Here is a 15,213-nt window from a genome sequence, read left to right on the forward strand (position 1 = left end):
AAACTTCGTATACCTCTGATATCTGTGGGGCAAGGCATTTTCTCAATTGCATCCACCTTAGCCTTATCAACTTCAATGCCTCTTTCAGAGATTTTGTGTCCTAAGACGATGCCTTCATTAACCATAAAGTGGCACTTCTCCCAATTCAAGACGAGGTTGGTATCTTCGCATCTCTGTAAGACTCGATCAAGGTTGCTGAGGCAATCATCAAAGGAAGACCCGTAAACGGAGAAGTCATCCATGAAAACCTCGACAATCTTTTCACAAAAGTCAGAGAATATAGCCATCATACATCTTTGAAAGGTGGCAGGTGCATTGCATAAGCCAAAAGGCATACGTCTATAAGCAAAGGTACTGAAGGGGCAGGTGAAAGTGGTTTTCTCCTGATGAGATTGTGCAACAGGTATTTGCGAGAAACCTGAATAACCGTCTAGAAAGCAGAAGTGTGTGTGTTTTGATAGCCTTTCTAGCATGTGGTCGATAAACGACAAAGGATAATGATCTTTCCGGGTTGCCTTGTTCAGTTTCCGAAAGTCTATCACCATCCTATAGCCAGTAAAAATCCTTTGTGGGATTAGTTCATCCTTATCATTAGGAACGACGGTGATACCTCCCTTCTTGGGTACGCAATGTACTGGACTTACCCAATCACTATGAAAAACAGGATAAATGATTCTTGCTTCGAGAAGCTTTAATATTTCTTTTCTAACAACCTCTTTCATCTTAGTATTTAATCTCCTTTGATGATCAACAACTGGTTTAAAGTCAGGATCGGTTTTAATCTTGTGCTGACATAGAGTGGGACTAATACCCTTAAGATCATCAAGAGTATATCCAATAGCAGCACGGTGCTTCCTGAGAATTCTTAGTAACTTTTTCTCTTCTTGCTCTGAGAGGAGGGCACTAATAATGACAGGATATATCTCCTTCTCATCAAGATAGGCATACTTAAGAGTATCAGGCAACTGTTTAAGCTTGAAAACAGGATCACCCTTTGGTGGGGGAGGATCTCCAAGCAGTTCAACACGCAGATTATTCTTGAGAATAGGATATTGTTCTAAGACAATTTTATCTATCTCATCTCTCTCCTCCATATGCATATCATTTTCATGCTCAAGCAGATATTGCTCTAAAGGATCCGTAGGAGTTACGACAATAGAGGCAAGAGCAATAATTTCATCTCTACCAGACGACTTTCTTTCATGGGGTTGTCTTCCAAACTTGGAGAAGTTAAATTCATGAGACACACCCTCGAAGCTAACTATGACAGTCTGGTTAATGCAATCAATGTGAGCATTGACAGTGTTGAGAAAGGGTCTACCAAATATGATGGGACAAAAGTTATCTTGTGCAGTACCAAGGACGAGGAAATCAATAGGATACTTCGTCTTACCACACAGGACTTCTACGTCTCTCACAATTCCCAAAGGGCAGATAGTGTCTCTATTAGCTAGCGTAATAGTGACATCAATGGGTTCTAACTCAGCAGGTGCAATCTCATCTTTGATTTCATCATAGAGAGAACGGGGTATTGCACTAACACTAGCTCCCATATCACATAAACCATGGTAACAGTGATCTCCTATCTTGACAGAAACAACGGGCAGGCCAACTACAAGTCCGTATTTGTCCTTCGCGTGAGGTTTAGCAATTCTAGCGGAGTCCTCACAGAATTTGATAACATGCCCGTCTACATCTCCGGCTAAGAGATCTTTGATAATAGCAATACTAGGTTCAAATCTAATCTCCTCAGGGGGTGCAAGTGGTCTAATGTAACCCCTACGTATCACAGTTGGAGCTTTAGAATAATCCTTTATCCTAGCAGGGTATGGTGGTTTCTCAGTGTAAGCACAAGGAACAACAGGATCACTAAAAGCAACGACTTTCTACTCAACTAGATTGGTTTTGGCTATGTTGCTTTCTACAGGAGGATGATATTTAAACCACTTCTCTTTGGGAAGATCAACATGAGCATCAAAAGATTCACATAGAGAAGCTACTATCTCAGAGTCAAGTCCATACTTAGCGCTAAAATCTCTAAAAGTGTTTGTCTCAACAAAAGATTTAACGCAATCAAACTGGAAATTCATACCTGACTCCTTACCTTCCTCCAGCTCCCAATCTTCAGAGTTGCGTTTGATTCTCTCCAATAAATTCCACTTGTGATCAATATCCTTCTTCATAAAAGAACCGATACAAGAAGTGTCAAGCATGGTACGATCTTCATGAGAAAGCCAAGCATAAAAGTTTTGAGTGATGATTTCTCTCGAGAGATCATGATTGGGGCATGAATATAGCATTGATTTAAGCCTCCCCCAAGCTTGACCTATGTTTCCCTGTCACGAGGCTAAAAGTTATAAATAAATTCCGATCACGTTGTACTAAATGCGTAGGATAGAACTTTTGATGAATTCCAATTTCAACCGATTGTAGACCCATGATCCAGTATCATCACATAGCCTATACCATGTCAACGCCTTATCCTTCAAAGATAAAGGAAAGACTTTCTTCTTTACCTCATCCTCGGGCAAACCTGCAAGCTTAAATAAACTACAAACTTCATCTACATAGATTAGATGCAAGTTTGGATGTGAAGATCCATCTCGTGTAAAAGGATTGGCCAGCAGCTTCTCAAGCATACCCGAAGGAATTTCAAAAAAGATATTCTCCGTAGGTACCTCAGGTCGAGGAACAACTCCTCGTGCTTCCGTTCGTGGTGAAGATACCCCGAACAAACTCCTCAAAGGAACAGTTTCCATAGTGACAAGTGACAATAAATTTCAGCACAATATAAAAATGCTTCCTTACCAATTTCCACTTACCAAAGGCGCTTCACTCCCCGACAACGGTGCCAGAAAAGAGTCTTGATGACCCACAAGTATAGGGGATCAATCGTAGTCCTTTCGATAAGTAAGAGTGTCGAACCCAACGAGGAGCAGAAGGCTCTGATAAACGGATTTCAGCAAGGTAATAACTGCAAGCACTGAAAGTGGCGGTAACAAGTGATTGTGTATCGAGGTGAAACATAGCAAGCAAAGAGTAACAAGTAGTAGAAATGGTGCAGCAAGTGGCCCAATCCCTTTTGTAGCAAGGGACAAGCCCGAACAAAGTCTTATAGGAGGAAAAACGCTCCCGAGGACACACGGGAATTTCCGTCATGCTAGTTTCATCATGTTCATATGATTCGCGTTTGTTACTTTGATAGTTTGATATGTGGGTGGACCGGCGCTTGGGTACTGCCCTTAATTGGACAAGCATCCCACTTATGATTAAACTCTATCGCAAGCATCTGCAACTACAAAAGAAGAATTAAGACAACGTCTAACCATAACATTAAACTAGTGGATCCAAATCAGCCCATTACGAAGCAACGCATAGACTGGGGTTTAAGCTTCTGTCACTCCAGCAACCCATCATCTACTTACTACTCCCCAATGCCTTCCTCTAGGCCCAAATATGGTGAAGTGTTATGTAGTCGACGTTCACATAACACCACTAGAGTAAAAGACAACATACATCATATCAAAATACCGAACGAATATCAAATTCACATGACTATTATCAGCATGACTTATCCCATGTCCTCAGGAACAAAAGTAACTACTCACAAAGCATAATCATAATCATGATCAGAGGGTGTAATGAATAGCATCAAGGATTTGAACATAAACTCTTCCACCAAGTAATCCAACTAGCATCAACTACAAAGAGTAATCAACACTACTAGTAACCTTACAAGTACCAATCGGAGTCGTGAGACGGAGATTGATTACAAGAGATGAACTAGGGATTGGATAGGAGATGGTGATGATGAAGGTGTTGATGAAGATGCCTCTCCTCCGACGAGAGGACTGTTGGTGATGACGATGGCGATGATTTCCCCCTCAAGGAGGGAAGTTTCCCTAGCAGGATCGTCCTGCCGGAGCTCTAGATTGGATCTGCTCAAGTTCCGCCTCGTGGCGGCGGCGAAACCACGAAAAAGCTCCCGAATGATTTTTTTTCTGGACTAAAACCCTTCATATAGCAAAAGAGGGGGGCTAGTGGGCCGTCAGCCAGCCCACAAGCTTGCCCTCCGCCACCAGGGGGTGGCGGTGGCAGGGCTTGTGGAGCCCTGGTGGCCCCACTCCGGTGCTTCTTTCGCCCAATATTTTTTATATAATCCCGAAAAAATCCACGTAACTTTTCAGGGCATTTGGAGATGTGCAGAATAGTGGACTAAGATTTGCTCCTTTTCCAGTCCAGAATTCCAGATGCCTGAATTCTCCCTCTTCAAATAAACCTTGCAAAATAAGAGAGAAAAGGCATAAATATGGTACCACAAAGTAATATAACAGCCCATAAAGCAATAAATATCAACGTGAAAGCATGATGCAAAATGGACATATCAACATCATGGTTCATCCGATGAGATCATCGTGGAACATGTGGGAACCAACATGGATATCCAGACCCACTGGAGAGTGTCTCGGTCATGTCTGCATGCTTCCCGAACCCGTAGGGTCTACACACTTAAGGTTCGATGACGCTAGGGTTATATGGAATAGTGTACGAGGTTACAGAAGGTTGTTCGGAGTCCCGGATGAGATGTCGGATGTCACGAGGAGTTCCGGAATGGTCCGGAGGTTAAGAATTATATATAGGATGTGAGGTTTCAGACAACGGAAGCGTTTCGGGCGTCACCGGTAACGCGGCGGGACCATCGAAAGGGTTCCGGGGGTCCACCGGGAGGGGGGCACCAGCCCCAAAGGCTAGCATGGGCCAAAAGGTGGAAAGGAACCAGCCCAAAGTGGGATGGTGCGCCTCCCACCTAGGCCCAAGGCGCAGCAAGGGAGGAAGGGGGGGGGGAACCCTAGCGCAAGAGGCCCAAGGCCCACCTAGGGGTGCGCCTCCACCTCTCCCTGCCCTGGCCGCCACCTCCCTGGCGCAGATGGGGCTGCCGCACCCCTTAGGGGTGGAAACCCTAAGGGTGGGAACCTCCTCCCTCTCCCCCTATATATAGTGGAGTTTTTGGCTGATTTGAGACACGAAATCTCTCTCTCGGCGCAACCCTTCCTCTCTCTCTCCTCGTCCTTTGCATAGCTTAGCGAAGCTGTGCCGGAGAATCACGTAGCTCCACCGCCACCACACCATCGTGCTGCCGGAGCTCTCTCCCTCAACCTCTCCCTCCTCCTTGCTGGATCAAGGCATGGGATACGTCACCGGGATGTACGTGTTTTGAACGCGGAGGTGTCGTGATTTGGCACATAGATCGAAACTGATCGCGATCTGAATCATTGCGAGTATGACTCCATCGACCTCGTTCTAGTAACGCTTCCGCTTAGAGATCTTCAAAGGTATGAAGATTCTCTACCCCATTACTTGTTGCTCGTTTCTCCATAGATAGATCCTTGTTTGGCGTAGGATTTTTTTGAAATTACTACGTTACCCAACACACCCATCACCACAGCATGGCAATAAAAAGAAATAGAAATATTGTATGCTTATCTTATGAGAAGTAATGACTTCACACGAAAAGAGTATAAGTGATAAAGGTTGTTGGTAGTAAACAGACATAGTATTACTCACTTATGCAATCTAAGAAATATTATGATAGAGGAGAGAAGACTCACATATAGATACACTATCTTGGACATCTTTTATGATTGTGAGACCTCACTAAATATTACTCCCCCCGTCCGGAAATATTTGTATTAGGAATGGATGTATCTAGATGTATTTTAATTCTAGATACATCCATTTTTATACATTTGTGCAACAAGTAATTCCAAACAGAGGGAGTATATAATGATCAAGTGTTGATGTTGGACATGGAAGACAACATAATGATTATGGTAGTTCACATTCACATAGAAGTTATATGGACATGGATCCTTTAACATGTGGTGCTTGCTTCAGATCTTTTGTAGCCCAAAAATTCTGCACTAAGTAGAGATACTACTTGTGCACCCATAACCCTGAAACCCAGTCTCTTGGCATGAGAGTCCACCATACCTACCTATGGATTGAGTAAGATCCTTCAAGTAAGTTGTCATCGGTGCATCAAAGCAATAAAAATTTCTACTAAACATGTATGATCTTTTATTGTAAGTGAAAATAAGCTTTGTATGATCTTGTTATGGCAAAGACATAAAAGCGATGGACTGCATAATAAAGTTCGCTACCACGAGGGGTAATATAAAGTGACATTCCTTTGCATTAAGAGTTTGCACACCCAAAAACTTAAAAGTCCGTTACAACCTATGCTTCCCTCTACGAGTCTTTTATCTTCAGGAGTTCATTCCTATGTGAGAGTCAATAAAGTTTATTCCTCTTCCTACCTAATAACTCTATAGTGGCAAGCACCATGTGTTGAAGAAAGATTCAGACTTATATATCCAAATGGATATAGATGATCATGATTTATTATTGTTGACATTATCCTTGAGGTAAATAAGTGGGGTGACAAATCATTTGAGCCCTTATCTTTCTGTGTGTCCTATGGTAACATGAGCTCCAAAAATATGTATTGAGAGTGAGCAATCATAGAAGATTAAATGATATTTGAGTATGTGAACTTGCTAAAAAGAAAGCTCTTATATAGAATCTTCTCCGAAATATGATGAATTATGATTGTCCCAATAAGTGAGAACATAGTTTGTTGATTGTCAATAAAATTTATGCTTCTTACTCAAATAGTTGTGAATGGATAGTTACTTTATTATGAGGACCTATATGATAAAATACTTGCTCCTATGCTAAAATTCATGATGCTCTCATGTTCGTATTTTGTTTGTATCCACACCTCTCTCTCTAATTATGTGGTCATCATTTTCGCTTTAGGACAAGCGAGGTCTAAGCTTGGGGAAGTTGATACAAACATTTTGCATCATGAATTGTTATTGATATTTGTGTTATTCTTGTCCATTATTCCCTATTATCATACAATTCTTATGTTATTTCTGTTTGAATATGCAAGGTACATCACTAAGAGGGAAGAATCTGGAAACTGGAATTTTGGACCGGGAAACCGAGGGAGAAAAGGCGGAAAAAATCAAGTTGCTCCAAATGACCTGAAATTTTACGGAGATTTTTTCTAAAATATGTGAGAATTATTGGGCCAGAAATAAACCAGAGGGGGCCACCTGCTTTCCACATGGCAAAAGGGTGCGCCTACCCCCTCGGCGTGCCCTGATGCCTTGTTGGCCCCCTGCTGGCTCTTTGACGACCATCTTCTCCTATATGGCATGTTTTGACCTAGAAAAAATCATATGTTATCTTTAGGGATGAAGAGCCGCCTGTCTAGTGGCGGAAACCTGGGCAGAAGCCCTTTTTTATCTTTGATAGATAGGTTCTGCCGAGGAAACTTCCCTCCGGGAGGAGGAAATCGAAGCCATCGTCATCACCACCGCTTCCTCCTTCGTGGGAGGATCAATCTTCATCAGCAACCTCACCAGCACCATCTCACCTCTAGCCCTAGTTCATCTCTTGTTATTCAATCTCTATCTCAAAACCTGAGATTGGTACCTCTGGGTTACTAGTTGTGTTGATTACATCATGTAGTTGATGCTTGTTGGATTACTTGGTGGAAGATATTATGTCCAGATCCTTAATTATTATTATTACTCCTCTGATATTGAACATGTTGATGAGGTGTGAGTAGTAAGTATTGTTCCTGAGGACATGGGAGAAGTCTTGTTATAAGTAATCATATAAAGTTGGTATTCGTTCGATATTCTGATGATATGTATGTTGTTATTTCTCTTAGTAGTGTCATGTGAATATCCACTACATGACACTTCACATATTATGGGCCTAAGGGAAGTCATTATGGAGTAACAAGTAGATGATGGGTTGCGAGAGTGACAGAAGCTTAAACCCTAGTTTATGCGTTGCTTCATGAGGGACTGATTTGGATCCTCACGTTTAATGCTATGGTTATATTTATCTTAATTCGTCTTTCGTAGTTGCGGATGCTTGCGAGAGAGGGTAATCATAAGTGGGTTGTTTGTTCTAGTACCTTAGCACCGGTCCACCCACATATCAAATTATCAAAGTAGCGAACGTGAATCAACTCAATATGATGAACATGACTAGATAGAAATTCACATGTGTCCTCGGGACCGCTTGCTTTATATAAGAGTACATTCAGGCCTGTCCTTTGCTATAAAAAGGATTGCGCTACCTTGCTGGACCTTTATTACTTTTGTTACTTGTCACTTGTTATGAATTATATTTCTACAAAAATATCTATCACTCTTACTCACATCACTTGCAGAGAATACCTTGCCGAAATTTCTTATCATTTCCTTCTGCCCCTCGTTGGGTTCGACACTCTTACTTATCGAAAGGACTACGATTGATCCCCTATACTTGTGGGTCATCAGAAAGCAAGCTTAAAGAGGTCGACAATGGCGGGAAAACTTGCTTAGATGCATTAGGACCATTGGAGAAGAAGACCCCCTTAAAACCATTGGGGAATAAGATCCCCTTAAATAGGCCCCCATGAATCCAGCCGTTACGCTCTAGAAAAACACACGAGCGGTACAACCGCTCCACGCAGGAAAACCATGGTTGCTGCGGCACGAGCGGTATAACCATTGCAATGTGTGGTTGTACTAGTTATCTAAGCAATAACTGAAACAACCACACAACCACCAATTAGTATCGCACCCCCAAAATAGGTTGGAATCACACTCGAGTGGTAGTTAGGGTGGTACAAGTGCCGATACAACCGCCCCTCATCTCACAGGAGTGGATGCATGTTCAATTGCGGTACTACCGCTTTGTACAATGGTTGTACCAGTTATTATAAAAATAACTGGAACAACCGGCCATCCATCATTGTGTTCCACTACCCAAACCTGAGAGGAAACCCCCTCGGTCTGTTGTTGGTCCGGTGCTAAGCCCGGTAGTATCGTCCAAACTTGGAGCAGTACAACCGAACTAACACGCGGTACAACCGCTGGGAAAAGACCACGGAAATAGGTAAAACCAAAATGACCATACTTCTGCAAGTGAACCCTGATTACGACGATGTCAAGCTTCATAGAAAGCTAAAAAATGGTAATATGCCAATAATATAGAAGTGTGAAACCTCCATAAGTGAAGAACCTACAAAGACTCCAACATCGAAAACATAATAGAAGATGCATAAGAAATCTGTTTTCGTTAAACTTGAGCTTGTCTTGAAGATAACCATAAGCTCCAAAACTTCACACAGAAAAAGCCAAATAATAACCAAGAAATATGATGCCAAGTATGGAAAGTTTTGACCTCTCTACGAACGCACGATCATGTTACTCACTCGAGAGCCCTCTTGATAGTACGACTATCGATCCTATAACCCGGTGCTGTCAATCCTACAGCCCGACCTCCGAACTAATACCAAGTTGGACCACCTTTCTTGATTGCGCTGACTCGATGAAGACTAGTGAATTTCTCTTGCGTAGTCCACTATGGGTGAGCCTCTCTTTGACACATCTTCACATGTCCATTATCGCCAGAATGGACGGCAAGATTCAAGCATGTGATCTCTTCGTGATGCTCCACTTGAACTTGCATAACTCAACCTTGATGACGACCACCACTTGATGTCATCCTCCATGACTTATATGAGATCTTCCTTGATGCAAGTGTTGGAATTATGCCCTAGAGGCAATAATAAATATAGTTATTATTATAATTTCTGTATCAAGATAATCGTTTATTATCCATGCTATAATTGTATTGAATGAAGACTCATTTACATGTGTGGATACATAGACAAAACACTGTCCCTAGCAAGCCTCTAGTTGGCTAGCCAGTTGATCAACGATAGTCAGTGTCTTCTGATTATGAACAAGGTGTTGTTGCTTGATAAATGGATCACGTCATTAGGAGAATCACGTGATGGACTAGACCCAGACTAATAGACGTAGCATGTTGATCGTGTCATTTTATTGCTACTGTTTTCTGTGTGTCAAGTATTTATTCCTATGACCATGAGATCATATAACTTACTAACACCGGAGGAATACTTTGTGTGTATCAAACGTTGCAACGTAACTGGGTGACTATAAAGATACTCTACAGGTATCTCCGAAGGTGTTCGTTAAGTTAGTATGGATCGAGACTGCGATTTGTCACTCCGTGTAACGGAGAGGTATCTCGGGGCCCACTCGGTAATACAACATCACACATAAGCCTTGCAAGCAATGTGACTTAATGTAAGTTGCGAGATCTTGTATTACAGAACGAGTAAAGAGACTTGCCGGTAAACGAGATTGAAATAGGTATACGGATACTGACGATCGAATCTCGGGCAAGTAACATACCGAAGGACAAAGGGAATGACATACGGGATTATATGAATCCTTGACACTGAGGTTCAAACGATAAGATCTTCGTAGAATATGTAGGATCCAATATGGGCATCCAGGTCCCGCTATTGGATATTGACCGAGGAGTCTCTCGGGTCATGTCTACATACTTCTCGAACCCGTAGGGTCTGCACACTTAAGTTTCGACGTTATTTTATGCGTATTTGAGTTATATATGGTTGGTTACTGAATGTTGTTCGGAGTCCCGGATGAGATCACAGACGTCACGAGGGTTTCCGGAATGGTCCGGAAACGAAGATTGATATATAGGATGACCTCATTTGATTACCGGAAGGTTTTCAGAGTTACCGGGAATGTACGGGGAATGACGAATGGGTTCTAGGAGTTCACCGGGGGGGGAGGGGGCAACCCACCCCGGGGAAGCCCATAGGCATTGGGGGTGGCGCACCAGCCCTTAGTGGGCTGGTGTGACAGCCCAAGAAGGCCATATGCGCATTGGGAAGAAAATGAAAGAGGAAAGGAAAAAAAAGAAGGAGGTGGGAAAGGGAAGAAGGACTCCACCTTCCAAACCAAGTAGAATTCGGTTTGGGAGGGGGAGGCCTTCCCCCTTGGCTCGGCCGACCCCCTTGGGAGTCCTTGGACCCCAAGGCAGGTCTCCCCCCTCCTCCTCCTATATATAGTGGGGTTTTAGGGCTGATTTGACACAACTTTGCCACGGCAGCCCGACCACATATCTCCACGGTTTCACCTCTAGATCGCGTTTCTGCGGAGCTCGGGCGGAGCCCTGCTGAGACAAGATCATCACCAACCTCCGGAGCGCCATCACGCTGCCGGAGAACTCTTCTACCTCTCCGTCTCTCTTGCTGGATCAAGAAGGCCGAGATCATCGTCGAGCTGTACGTGTGCTGAACGCGGAGGTGCCGTCCGTTCGGCACTAGATCGTGGGACTGTTCGCGGGATAGTTCGCGGGGCGGATCGAGGGACGTGAAGACGTGCCACTACATCAACCGCGTTCACTAACGCTTCTGCTGTACGATCTACAAGGGTACGTATATCACTCATCCCCTCTCGTAGATGGACATCACCATGATAGCTCTTCGTGCGCGTAGGAAAATTTTTGTTTCCCATGCGACGTTTCTCAACAGTGGCATCATGAGCTAGGTTCATGCGTAGATGTCTTCTCGAGTAGAACACAAAAGTTTTTGTGGGCGGTGATGTGCATTTTGCTGCCCTCCTTAGTTTTTTCTTGATTCCGCGGTATTGTTGGATCGAAGCGGCTCGGACCGACATTACTCGTACACTTACGAGAGACTGGTTTCATCGCTACGAGTAACTCCGTTGCTCAAAGATGACCGGCGAGTGTCGGTTTCTCCAACTTTAGTTGAATCGGATTTGACCGAGGAGGTCCTTGGATGAGGTTAAATAGCAATTCATATATCTCCGTTGTGGTGTTTGCGTAAGTAAGATGCGATCCTACTAGATACCCATGGTCACCACGTAAAACATGCAACAACAAAATTAGAGGACGTCTAACTTGTTTTTGCAGGGTATGCTTGTGATGTGATATGGCCAACGATGTGATGTAATATATTGGATGTATGAGATGATCATGTTGTAATAGATAATATCGACTTGCACGTCGATGGTACGGCAACCGGCAGGAGCCATAGGGTTGTCTTTATAACTAACGTTTGTGCTTGCAGATGCGTTTACTATTTTGCTAGGATGTAGCTTTAGTAGTAATAGCATGAGTAGCACGACAACCCCGATGGCGACACGTTGATGGAGATCATGGTGTGGCGCCGGTGACAAGAAGATCGTGCCAGTGCTTTGATGATGGAGATCAAGAGGCACGTGATGATGGCCATATCATGTCACTTATGAATTGCATGTGATGTTAATCCTTTTATGCACCTTATTTTGCTTAGAACGACGGTAGCATTATGAGGTGATCTCTCACTAAAAATTTCAAGACGAAATTGTGTTCTCCCCGACTGTGCACCGTTGCTACAGTTCGTCGTTTCGAGACACCACGTGATGATCGGGTGTGATAGACTCAACGTTCACATACAACGGGTGCAAAACAGTTGCGCACGCGGAACACTCGGGTTAAGCTTGACGAGCCTAGCATGTGCAGACATGGCCTCGGAACACATGAGACCGAAAGGTCGATCATGAATCATATAGATGATATGATTAGCATAGGGATGCTTACCACTGAAACTATACTCAACTCACGTGATGATCGGACTTGAGCTAGTGTAAGTGGATCATGAACCACTCAAATGACTAGAGAGATGTACTTTTTGAGTGGGAGTTTAGCGAATAATTTGATTAAGTTAAACTCTAATTATCTTGAACATAGTCTAAGTCCACTTTGAATATATTTGTGTTGTAGATCATGGCTCACGCTATAGTCATCCTGAATTTTAATACGTTCCTAGAGAAAGCTAAGTTGAAAGATGATGGAAGCAACTTTGTAGACTGGGCTCGTAATCTTAAGCTAACCTTACAAGCTGGGAAGAAGGATTATGTCCTTAATGCTGCGCTAGGAGATGAACCACCCGCTACGGCTGATCAGGATGTTAAGAACGCTTGGTTAGCATGTAAGGAGGACTACTCAATAGTTCAATGTGCAGTCTTGTATGGCTTAGAACCGGGACTTCAACGTCGCTTTGAGCGTCATGGAGCATTTGAGATGTTCCAGGAGTTGAAGTTTATCTTTCAGAAGATAGTCCGGATCGAGAGGTATGAGACCTCCGATAAATTCTATGCTTGCAAGATGGAGGAGAACTCGTCTGTCAGTGAACATGTGCTCAAAATGTCTGGGTACTCAAACCGTCTAGCTGAGCTGGGGATTGAACTCCCGCAAGAAGCTATCACTGACAGAATTCTTCAATCACTGCCGCCAAGCTATAAAGGCTTTGTGTTGAACTACAACATGCAAGGGATGAACAAGTCTCCCGGCGAGTTATTTGCGATGCTAAAAGTCGCAGAGTCTGAACTTCGTAAAGAGCATCAAGTGTTGATGGTGAATAAGACCACTGGTTTCAAGAGAAACGGCAAAGGAAAGAAGGGTAAATTGAAGAAGAGCGGCAAGCCTGTTGCCAATCCGACGAAGAAACCCAAAGCTGGACCTAAGCCTGAAACAGAGTGTTACTATTGCAAGGGTATGGGTTAATGGAAGCGCAATTGCCCCAAGTATCTGGCTGATAAGAAGGCGGCCAAAGAAAAATCAGGTATATTTGATATACATGTTATTGATGTATACTTAACCAGCTCTCGTAGTAGTGCCTGGGTATTCGATACCGGTTCTGTTGCTCATATTTGCAACTCGAAACAGGAACTGCGGAATAGACGAAGGCTGGCGAAAGATGAAGTGACGATGAGCGTGGGAAATGGTTCCAAGGTTGATGCAATCGCCGTCGGCACAGTCTCACTTCAGTTACCGTCAGGATTAGTTATGAACTTAAATCATTGTTATTTAGTGCCTGCGTTGAGCATGAACATTATATCTGGATCTTGTTTATTGCGAGACGGTTACTCGTTTAAGTCAGAGAATAATGGTTGTTCTATTTCTATGAGTAACATCTTTTATGGTCATGCACCCAATGTGAGAGGATTGTTCATATTGAATCTTGATAGTGACACACACGTACATAACATTGAGACCAAAAGAGTTAGAGTTAACAATGATAGCGCCATATTTTTGTGGCACTGCCACTTAGGTCATATTGGTGTAAAGCGCATGAAGAAACTCCATGCCGATGGACTTTTGGAGTCACTTGACTTTGATTCACTTGACACATGCGAACCATGCCTCATGGGCAAGATGACTAAAACTCCGTTCTCCGGAACAATGGAGCGTGCAAGTGACTTGTTGGAAATCATACATACCGATGTGTGTGGTTCGATGAGCGTAGAGGCACGCGGCGGATATCATTATTTTCTCACCTTCACCGACGATTTGAGTAGATATGGTTATATCTACTTAATGAAGCACAAGTCTGAAACATTTGAAAAGTTCAAGCAATTTCAGAGTGAAGTTGAAAATCATCGTAACAAGAAGATCAAGTTCCTACGGTCTGATCGTGGGGGTGAATATCTGAGTTTCGAGTTTGGTGCTCACTTAAGACAATGTGGAATTGTTTCACAGTTAACACCGCCTGGAACACCATAGCGTAATGGTGTGTCCGAACGTCGTAATCGTACTTTATTAGAGATGGTGCGATCTATGATGTCTCTTACCGATTTGCCATTATCATTTTGGGGTTGTGCATTAGAAACAACTGCATTCACTTTAAATAGGGCACCATCAAAATCCGTTGAGACGACACCATACGAACTGTGGTATGGCAAAAGGCCAAAGTTGTCGTTTCTTAAAGTTGGGGGATGTGATGCTTATGTCAAAAAGCTTCAGCCTGAAAAGCTGGAACCCAAAGCGGAAAAGTGCATCTTCATAGGTTACCCAAAAGAGACAGTTGGGTACACCTTCTATCTCAAATCCGAAGGCAAAGTGTTTGTTGCTAAAAACGGAGCTTTTCTTGAGAAGGAGTTTCTCTCGAGAGATTTGAGTGGGAGGAAGATAGAACTTGACGAGGTTGTCGAACCTCTCATCCCTCTGGATGGTGGCGCAGGGCAAGGGGAAACCTCTGTCGTTGCTATGCCGGTTGAGGAGGAAGTTAATGATGATGATCATGAAACTCCAGTTCAAGTCTCTGTCGAACCACGCAGGTCGACGAGACCACGTGCTGCTCCAGAGTGGTACGGTAATCCCGTCTTATCGATCATGTTGTTAGACAACAACGAACCTGCAAATTATGAAGAAGCAATGGTGGGCCCAGATTCCAACAAATGGCTAGAAGCCATGAAATCCGAGATAGGATCCATGTATGAGAACAAAGTGTGGACTTTG

Source organism: Hordeum vulgare, chromosome 3H, assembly GCF_904849725.1.
Source record: "Hordeum vulgare subsp. vulgare chromosome 3H, MorexV3_pseudomolecules_assembly, whole genome shotgun sequence".
Taxonomy (NCBI): Eukaryota; Viridiplantae; Streptophyta; class Magnoliopsida; order Poales; family Poaceae; genus Hordeum; species Hordeum vulgare.